The sequence below is a fragment of the Helianthus annuus genome, chromosome 15 (genome assembly GCF_002127325.2).
Source record: "Helianthus annuus cultivar XRQ/B chromosome 15, HanXRQr2.0-SUNRISE, whole genome shotgun sequence".
Taxonomy (NCBI): domain Eukaryota; kingdom Viridiplantae; phylum Streptophyta; class Magnoliopsida; order Asterales; family Asteraceae; genus Helianthus; species Helianthus annuus.
The window spans coordinates 171,107,926-171,119,549 of record NC_035447.2 but is presented as its reverse complement, the minus strand read 5'-3'; the positions used below and the strand labels follow the sequence as shown (position 1 = coordinate 171,119,549).

At 36.5% G+C, this 11,624-nt stretch overlaps 1 long non-coding RNA gene across 1 annotated transcript; it reads left to right on the top strand.

The window, feature by feature from the left end:
- The first annotated feature begins 7,552 nt into the window (after positions 1-7,552).
- LOC110910719 lies at positions 7,553-10,719 on the top strand. The gene is made up of 3 exons (XR_002576409.2): positions 7,553-7,753; positions 9,956-10,014; positions 10,599-10,719. It is a non-coding gene; the product is annotated as an uncharacterized LOC110910719 (long non-coding RNA).
- Positions 10,720-11,624: the final 905 nt, after the last annotated feature.

Sequence of the window (11,624 nt, the reverse complement as noted above, 5' to 3'; positions counted from 1 at the left end):
AAATTGATAGTGTGTATAGATTGATTTGTGGTATTTTTGTATTGTTTTTGAAAAAGGAGTTTTTATCATCATGTTTTTGGCGACACTGAGATGAATATGGCGATACTAAACGTTTATGTAAAGAAGATGATGACGTGTCACTCAGTGTGTTTAGGTGTGTGTGTGTGTATCAGGCGTGCGTCTTTCAGTGTCGACAACTGTTTTGGGGGGGGGGGGGTCGGACTTATACTATACGATATTACGCTATACTATACGATACGATACGATACTATACTATAATAAACTATACTATATGATACTACACTATAAGATACGATACTATATTATACGATACTTATACCACATATATAGGCCAATAGGGGACTTAAGATACTATACGATACTATATGATACGATACGATACCATACCATACCATACCATACCATACCATACCATACCATACCATACCATACCATACCATACCATACCATACCATACCATACCATACCATACCATACCATACCATACCATACCATACCATACCATACCATACCATACCATACCATACCATACCATACCATACCATACCATACCATACCATACCATACTGATGCGTGTGTAGTGTAATATATTTTTGATGTATATTTAAGCCCCTTTTTACACTTCTAGCCAAGTTTTAAATTTATAAAACACGATATTTACTAACACTAAACACACATATGGGCAAGTGCACCCATCGTGGACGTAGTATAGTGTTGGTAAGATACCGAGGTCGTCCAAGGACACAAGAGCTTTTAATACCGGTTTATCCTCAACGTCTAATCAAATCAAAAAGTGAGAAAAATGTTTTAAACTAAGAAAAATAAAAATTAACTAAATGCTGAAAAATAAAATAAAATAAACAGATAGACAAGATGAATCACTTGGATCCGACACGTGTGTTAGTATAACCTTTGATTATTTTCGCACCTTTGCACTTGTTTAAGAGATTATCTTAGTTATTGTAGTAGGCCCCTCTTTTGAAGGCGACGTTACCCTCAACCCAGTAGTTTGAGTCAGCAATGATACAATCCTAAAGGGTCGGATTATTGAAAGATAAGGAATTAAGTTATTAATGCAAATTGTGGTAGGCCCCGCTTTCGGCGGTGACGTTACCCTCGGCTAAGTAGTCTGAGTCAGCAGGGATACAGTCCTAAATAGCCGGGTTATAGTATTAATAGTAGTTAACTTATGAGGGGGTCAAAGAGTTTGGATCCCCGCCATCCAATACCTATGGGCATTGAAGGAGATCCTACTAAAATTGACCCAGGTCCCAAGCAGGACCTCTAAGCGCTGAACAAGGGCAAGACCCTTACCAAACCGTTCCCTTAACCCCCGACCAGGTAGCCAACATACCTACTTAGGCCCAGCCTTACACAGGCCGCAAGCCAGCCTAGCTCACTGAAAACATGATCAGACTTGATTTTGGGCGCGACTTTGTGTTATTTTGAGTTTAAACTTGTGTTTAATGTCTTAAATGCTCACCAAAACCCTATACCAACCCTTCCCTATAAAACCCAAGTGTAATCCTCACATTTTTCACTTTGCAACTCATCCTAAACTTTCTCAAATCAGTCACAAAGTTGCTGTTAATCAGAAGTGTAAACAGATTCGTATCAAGTTGTTCAAGTGAGCATATCTCACTCATTACTTAGTCTTTTGCTTTGATTCTTTTTCCTACTCTCTTGGATTGACCTTAGGGACATTTCCACAGGTTTTCCATGGAAAACCAAGGTCTGGAATGTCACCAAAAAGGCTCCAAAGTGGACTACAACTTTCTGTTTTCACTTAAACTTTGTTAAACTTAGTTAAACTTAAGTTATGTCATATCAAACCTATGTACTTATGCTCATAATCAATTAAATGGTTAGTTGGGCTTAAAAACAAGGCTGAGACATGTAAAATCAGAGGTGTAAACCTCACAAACTTTCTATTATGTTTAGGGTTTTACCCATAAGTAGTGTTCAAGCTTAAAGCTTGATGAATGTGTGATTATGGAACAAGCTTGTCTATTCCACTTGAAAATGCACACACTATTTGATGTTTTCCATAGATTAGTTGTCCTTAATTCATTCTCTACTTGTATGTTCTTGACCCTCCTTGTTGTTCATAATGACAAGTGTAGTGGTGAACAAAGAGGTACCTAAATGGAAGACTTGATTCTTCCTACCTCATGCATGAATTGTATGAAACTAAGAGGTTCCTAAATGGTGGATTTATCCTCTTACCTCCTAATTGACCTATATGATATTTGACATACTAATATAACTTGTATAATACATATAATAAAAGCAAACTTTTGATGATGAACAAATGGTCATATGTCAAGAAAGTAGGTTACATCATCTTAGGCCTTGATAACTTGTCACGATTCTAATGGACCCTTGTTCCATGAAAACATTTAAACTCTTAGAGTTTCATAGTGTCAAGAACAAGTGTTAAGTGTGCTAGATGATTATTTTCATATGTCTGTCTTCATGTTATTTAAATTCCGAATCTATAATCTTCCGTTAACTCCCCAAACTCACACACCTATGTTTCTTCATGTAGGACACGGTGTTCCACTCTAAACAACCAACTCTCGCGGGATTATCAAGTAGGAAAGCTTGCAAAACTGTGAGTATACTCGATCCCGTTTTCCTTTTTATCACTTTTGGGTGCAACATGTATGCTATACAAAATTACACGTCACATGAAACTATTTTAAACTCTATTCATGCTTAACATGAAACTATTTGATGCTTGTTTAGACGTGTATGCTAATGCAAACTATTTGTGTCGATATATGCTTCATTAACTTTGCTAGCCTACCTTAACAATTATAGCGCTATAGGATTAACGCACCGCCCACGAAACTTGGGGTATTGTGATGTGCGTGAAGTGTGTTATATTTTAGATGTATATTTAAGCCCCTTTTTACACTTTTAGCCAAGTTTTAAATTTATAAAACACGATATTCACTAACACTAAACACACATATGGGCAAGTGCACCCATCGTGGACGTAGTATAGTGTTGGTAAGATACCGAGGTCGTCCAAGGACACAAGAGCTTTTAATACCGGTTTATCCTCAACGCCTAATCAAATCAAAAAGTGAGAAAAATGTTTTAAACTAAGAAAAATAAAAACTAACTAATTGCTGAAAAATAAAATAAAGTAAAAACAGATAGACAAGATGAATCACTTGGATCCGACACGTGTGTTAGTATAACCTTTGATTATTTTCGCACTTTTGCACTTGTTTAAGAGATTATCTTAGTTATTGTAGTAGGCCCCTCTTTTGAAGGCGACGTTACCCTCAACCCAGTAGTTTGAGTCAGCAATGATACAATCCTAAAGGGTCGGATTATTGAAAGATAATGAATTAAGTTATTAATGCAAATTGTGGTAGGCCCCGCTTTTGGCGGTGACGTTACCCTCGGCTAAGTAGTCTGAGTCAGCAGGGATACAGTCCTAAATAGTCGGGTTATAGTATTAATAGTAGTTAACTTATGAGGGGGTCAAAGAGTTTGGATCCCCGCCATCCAATACCTATGGGCATTGAAGGAGATCCTACTAAATTTGACCCAGGTCCCAAGCAGGACCTCTAAACGCTGAACAAGGGCAAGACCCTTACCAAACCGTTCCCTTAACCCCCGACCAGGTAGCCAACATACCTCCATATAGACCGTGGAGATATGAATGGTGAAAATCTTTTATTTTATATAGACAGTAAAATAACGCCAAGACACCACGGACAAACGATAAGGAAAGATCACCTTCAACATAAGTAACTAGTTATTAAAGTCATTAATACAAAACCAAATAAAAAGTGTAAAAGATTAAAAATAAAAAGTATTATACTAAACACTTGTCTTCACCAAGTGATGTAAGAGACTTAGGCAAACATGGCCTTGATTGTCAAGAACTCTTACGATCAATCTTGGATCCCGAGACGACTCACACACTCTACGATGGACAATGGATGATGGTGGTGGATGATGGTGTTATGGTGGTGGTGGGTGGTGGATGGAGTGTGAGAGAGGTGGTGTGCCAAGGGATGAGATGGAATGAAACCAAGCACCCCTATTTATAGGCTGAACAGAAGGCTGGGCACGGCCCCGTGTCCGCTGGACACGCCCCCGTGCCCGTCTGACATTCTCTCTCTTCATTAATTGTAATTCGCAATTACAATTAATGCGCCTGCTGTACTTTCACCACGCCCCCGTGCCCGCTGGACACGGCCCCGTGGTGGGCAATGGAAGCTTCTACTGGTTTGTCTTTTCTGCTGCTTCTTGGGCACGGCCCCGTGTTCGCTGGACACGGGGCGTGTTCAGTCTTCTGCTTTCTCTTCTTTGCCTTGGGGGGTGTCGTTGAGGGTCCGGGCAGTCTACTTTTATTTCTTTTCTTGTATTTATGCTAGAATTAGTTGCCTTTTTGCTTCTTTTGTGATTTTGAGCTCATTTCATCCTGAAAATACAAAAGAAAGACAAAAACACTCTTTTTACAACATTAGTACTTAAAAAGGGTTAGTTTTATGCCTTAATTGATGTGATTTATATGTTGCATTTTACACACATCACATACCATACCATACCATACCATACCATACCATACCATACCATACCATACCATACCATACCATACCATACCATACCATACCATACCATACCATACCATACCTTACCATGCCATACCATACCATACCCATGCCATACCAATGTCATGCCATGCCATGCCATACCATAGCATACCATACCATACCATCTCGGATACGATACGATACGAGACAAGACGATACGACATGACACAATGATACGAGACGACACGACATGACACGATACCTATACGATACTATACCTACACTACACATATAGGCCTATACGAGACTTACGATACTATACTATATTATACTATACTATACTATAAGATTCAATACAATATGTACTATAAGATACTTATGCTACACCTATATGTGGGCTTATATGAGAGCTTTACGATACTATACTACACGATTAGTTTAACAATATATTTTGTTTAAAAAGTTACTTTAATTTTTTCAAAGTAGTGCATAAAAATGTTATTAAAAAAATAATGTTAAAACACAATAAGATTTTCTTAAATAAATATAGTATTAAAAGTTACAAAGAAACATCAATATGCTACGTATAGAGCTAGCTATACGCAGAGTGCGACAAGATTAGACAAGATATGACATTCTTGGAATTTGAAAACGCTATACACTCTGTATAGGCCAATACACAACGTAGATTAGGTATAAAAATAATCTTTGAAATGTTTAAATATCACGACCCAATTGCAATCTCTAAAAACCCCACCTCCTTTCGATTGGTGATTTCTCCGCTAATATCAAAATCTCAAGTAAGCTTTCTTGTTCTCATGTATTCTCAAATAAGTCGCTTAAATCGTTTCTCTCGTGAACTGTGTGCAACCGGAGATGACATCAACTGTTCACTACTAGCCCAATACTAAAAAAAAAATATATCAAATAAAAAAATGATTAGAGTGCAAGTCCTTATTAGATTTCATGTGGGAACTGAAATTATATACTAACAGTAAATCAAACCAATTGCCTAAATTAATTGTTTGTTTTTAATCAAAACTTGGTAAAACAATCTTGTGTATGATTTAAATTCATTTGTTGTTGAGACACTTTAATTCCACAAAGTAAAATATTGGGAAAATACTTTATGTCAACATTATATTAAGTATAATAGCTACTTGTGTGTTGTTCACATCTTCCCCAACTTTATCTTAGATAATATATTCTGTACTCTCTTGTGAAAATATTTTTTGTTAACATTATATTGACTTTAATAGCTCCTTATGTGTTCTTGCCAAACTTTATCTTAATTAAATACTATCTGCATTTTAAATTCTCAACCAACTTTTTTTTTACAACCATCTGGTGAAATTATTTTCCGAAAAGATTTGATTTTGTAGGATTTGTCAAGTATATGCATACCTTCAATGGCTTTAAAGCGGGTGTCGGTGGCCACCAAATTATTATTTTTTTTTATTTTTTTTTCAACCACCACAAGTGGCCTAGTGGTGGAGTGACTTGGGTTCTCCAATGGAGACCCAAGTTCAATTCCCATTAGTGCCACTTTGGTGGCCACCGACACCCGCTTTAAAGCCGGACTGAGGACACTCGAGGTCTCGGGTTTGAAACATGTTTCTTACCCCTCTTTGATGGCTATGGGTATTTACCGCCAGGGATCCTTGTCGGGTGGTGAACTGGGAAGGGAGATCCCTTCCGCGGTCAGGGGTACCGTGCAACTACCCTTTTTTTTCAATGGCTTTTTCAAGTTCATGTGCTCACAACAAGAGCTACATGTATGATGTGTTCCTGAGCTTTAGTGGTGAAAACACCCGCAAATTTGATGATCTTTATGCTGCTCTTGATCAACATAGTATTCGCATGTTCAAGGATGACGAGAAAGGAAAAAAGATCAATGATGAGCTCTTACAATCTATTGAAGACTCGAGTTGCTACATTATTGTTTTCTCCAAACGCTATGCATCTTCATCATGGTGCTTAAACGAGCTTCTAGAGTGTCATAACAAGGGTGAGCGGTTTGCTTTCCCTGTGTTCTGTGACAACTGGCAACAATAATGGTAATTCCGTACAACTTAATTACTTGATTTAATGTTTAATTTCTCTCGTTATGATTTAATTACTACATGATTAGGTCGTATAAGATCTAGCAGTCATAGGACATGGTTAAAAAGGCTAAACAATATTAGCACAATCGCAATGTTGCGAGAAAAACGCAAACTATGTCCTAATATGTTGGCAAAATGCTGAAAACACTATTAACCTGAGCACACTATTCATGCCAGCAAGTTTCAAAAACTGTCTGAACAAGCGACGAAAGGCATGGACGCACTCTATAGATGAAATACGAATAAAAATCCCTAATTAGGGACACTAAACACTAAAACGCATTAACGTTCCGGTAAATGCACATAACTACACTTTGTCCGTTCTCCGCCAAAATATAACCGAAACAGAATGTTCGCGGCACTAGAAATTAACATTTAAATGTCCGTAGGGCTCATAAATATTATGATACACCTTAATTAGGCTTGTGGAGGCTAATGGAATATCCGAATCACAAGTGCCCGGTACTACATCATAATGATCACAATTTCGTCGTTTTTGCGCCGACGAACTAGTTAACAATATTTTCGTCACCCAAACAACTAAACGAATCATCTAGTGAACTAGTTAACCACATTTTGACGTCACAAATCGCTAACGGTGCAAGAACTACCTTAAACTTTTAAACCCCTAAATAACTTACAAACTTTACAACTTATATTATATAAACTTTAAAAATAAATAATATAAACCTATAACCCCCTTCCCCAAACGTTCATGGTGGACCCCCATCAAATCCACCAACATTAATTTGCACTATTTAGAACATGGTTGGAAGTATGGTCTAGTAGATTTTTTTTTTTACTTGCAAAAATTATAACCTTATCACTTCAATCATATCTTTTCATTTCACTCAACAATTTGCAACAGAAACCTTCATCTCTTACCCTCTCATTTACGGCTCAAACAACCCGCAAGAACACCACCATAATTCATCCATAAACATTCCATTTTCACCTAAATTAAGCCTATACAAGACCATCTAAGCATCACTTATACATGAAGCATCACTAGGGCTTTGGTTGGAGCTTAATTTTCTTCTTAATCATCTTTTAAGCTTGTGCAAAGTTGTAAGCCTCTTACTTAACATTTTTAAGCTTGTTATTATGTTTAGATTACTAAAGTACTTGTTGATCATCTTGAAATCAAGAAAAATTTAACTTAAAACCCTAAACCAAAACTTAACAACTTACTAAATATGAAGTAATATGTTATTATTATGTGTATTAGTATTGAATGAGTTGTATGATCATGTTGATTCATGTTAAAGTAGGATGTTTAGTCATGAGATTATGATGATCATGTTGTTATTTATGTGTAGTACACTAGATTAGTGATGATCTTGTGAGGTTAGTCTCAAAAATATGATTTAAACACTTAGAGGTTTAAATCAAGAAAGATCATCACCCTTAAACTCATGAGCTTAATATATATGTTTTTAAACTTGAAAGGTTAACGATGTAATGAACTAAAAATGGTGATTAAGAACTAATAAGTGTGATTTTTAAATAAAACAAGTTATTTAATAAATAGTCATGAAAACCACACTTAAAAACATTGAATTTCAAAACATAAAAGTCTTGAAATTTTTAAGAAATTTATTATATATGAGAGCTCATGAATCAAGGATATAAATGGTAGTATTTAGTTACTTGAAAGTTGTAAATTGTTGAGATTAGTAGAATAATGATTATTGGAAATTGAAAATGGTTTTAAATGCGTTTTAAAAACGTGGGAAAACGCCATAGTTTAGGGGAAACTATGGCGAAACTTTCTAAAAATCTAATCGCGATTAAAAATAGATTAATGGGGTGACTAGCATGGTCAATCGTGATTAGTGATCTTAATTGTGATTAGACAAACCCTAGTGACAAGGGTTAAGATTTAACCATCCAATAGTTTATTTAAAACACTACAAGTTATTTTTATGATAAAATGGGTAAAATTTATAAGAATAACCATCAATATAATTTTTGGAGAAAATTATATGTATATACTTCAAATACTTTATTTGGTGTAAAATGTGTGTATAATTATGTGTATGTATTAGTCTTAGGAATACATACCAAAATAATACCTACGATGTTTGCAAAATATATGCTTACACCACGACGAAAACCCCACCAATATTCGAAATTGTAACGACGGTCGTGAACCTTCGCGACTACTTAAAATGTACACTTATAAGATACAATAAAACAAGGCGCGAACATCGGACGACGGGTCTCGAACGATGGACATCGGACGACACCTTATGCCTTATCGACGAAACGGGCGTGTCGACACCTCGAAAGGTTACTACGACGCTCGACAACTTTGACACACAAAAACTATATATATTAACCGGTCGTTACGACAAGTCTAAAAATAAAATAATTTAGACACTTCATATATATTAATGACAATGAATGACCGGGAAATTCAATAAATGCTAAGCGTGATTATAAAAGTTACTAGCATAATTAGTAAAAGATTACTAAAAATGCATGAACATAAATATTGGGCTAAAAAAATTAATGTTGGGTTAAAATAACATAAATATTGGGCTAGGCCCAATACCTTAAATACATGGGAAAATGCCCATTTCCCTAAAATACTTATAAAAGCTCACTTACAATACCAACATGGGCTAGGCCTAATAACTTATAGAACTTGGGCTAGGCCCGAATGTCAAAAAAATATGGATAAGCCCAAAACACAAAATTGTAGGCTAAGCCCAAAGTAAAATACATGTATATTTTTATAAATATATATATTGTACGGGTGCATTATAAATACGATATAACTACACGTATAAATACGGTATACCTACACATATAATATGGTATACCTACGCGTATAATACGGCATACCTACATGTATAAATACGGTATACCTACACGTATAATACGGTATACCTACGCGTAAATACGGTATACCTACACGTGTAAATACGAGATACATATACGTATAAAAGACTCACGCACATGATGATGTACTCACTTACACTTGTTGAAGTGTACTCTCGCAAGAATGTCGCACACGTACGATAACGTATTGACGATGTTAAAAATAAATATTTTTAACACTTGAATCAAGAAAAGATATATGATATTATGTTTGTGTAACAAATATAGAGTCTCGAATCAAAGTATACCAGAAACAAATGCCAACATATTATTAAATTACACAAGTGTTCCAAAAGCGAAATGAAAATAATAAAAGTTCAAGATGAACAACGAGTACAAGGTCTAGGAAGGACCGATGTGTCTAATGAGTTAGAACCTTTGTAGGTTGACTCGCGTTTACGGAACACGCTGATTGAATATCTCTCTCTCAGGAACGCAAAGCTGTGAGTTCATGTCCCCCTTTTCTCTTAACTGTTTTCGGATTTATAACTCTCGGGGGTGAAATACATGTTACATATGTTTCAATGGTATGATTTGGCTATGAAATGAACTATTAGATCATGTGAGCATAGGCTGAAACTGAAATGCCAACTCTCATAAGAAACATGGACAAAGGTTAGATCTAACGGGTACGGCCGAGCCCCACTCATGGTCCATTTATGACTACTTAGAGTGCTTTTGTGTCCCAGTCGAGGTGATTCGACGACGGTCAAGGGGATTTGACACAGTCAATGTGATTTGACACAGTCGAGGTGATTCGACACAGTCGAGGTGATTCGACACAGTCGAGGGGATTCGACACAGTCGAGGGGATTCGACACTAATAATAGCCCACTTGGGTTGGGTACTCCCTATGTCTTCACATATATTAATGTCCTTGCAAAACATTAATTGATCTGTTCATAGACGCTTTACATACCTGTTTTCAAAGGAATCTCTCAAATGTTTACAAGTTTATTGGAACTCATACAAAACGCATGAACTCGCTCAACTTTTGTTGATGTTTTCAAAATTACATGTATTTCAGGAAACAAGATGGATCTTGGGCACGGGTGTTGTTTTCAAGATGTAAATTTCAAGTTTAGATGTCATCCACTTTTGTTGGTTTGTAACTTAACCGGAGGTCATGTTGATTGAAACTTAAATGACTTGTGTTTGTAATGTTTTAAACTTTTGAATGGATGAACATCATTCTAATCATATAGTTGTTTGTTATAATCGAATGCAATGAAAACTGATCAAGTCACACGCACACGCTTCCGCAAAAGTCAGGGTGTGACAGGTTGGTATCAGAGCTTCGATTGTAGTGAACTAGGATTCCTTCTCGAGTCTAGACTACAATCACTAGGATTCTCTCACGAAAACATTTTTACAAAAAAAAAGGTTTTTCATTGCATTTACGAAAGCGCCAAGATCCATGAATCACACATTTTCAAAGGAAAGACAAAAGCAAGGACATTAGTAGGGAGAAGAATACCCCAACTAAAGTGACACGTGAGGTATAGTCTACGTGAGATAGACTTGCCAAAACCGAAACGACACCCGAAAGAACAAACGAGAGTTATATGTGACATGTTGCATTTATTTGCTTGTATATACTAAGTAACATTATTATTCATTAATATATATGCATATACGTCTATGGAATAATATTGATGGGAACGAGATGCCTTCGACTTCGAATCCTATTATTATTCTTAACGCGCACAATGAGACTATCGACCTCGCGTTTATTGCGGAGCTTATGGCTGATGTAGTTATAAACGAGACCCTGAGCTTGATTCCGTAGAAGATGGTTGTTCTTCTCTCTCGAATGCGAAGGTGCCTGACTACGGCAGTGACGGCGAGGCGGAGGAGGTAACCTTGGGCAACAACCTTATCAGTGAGACGAGGTCCCTATGGCTTTTACGAAACATGATTGACGACACTCTTGTCCAGACAAGGAAGATGACGTACTCATCTTGAAGGTGCCCCTCCGACTACTATTGTTAGGAACTCTCTTTATTCCTACTTCGTCTAAGCATTGTGCCATTTCGCGCGTAACGACAACGGA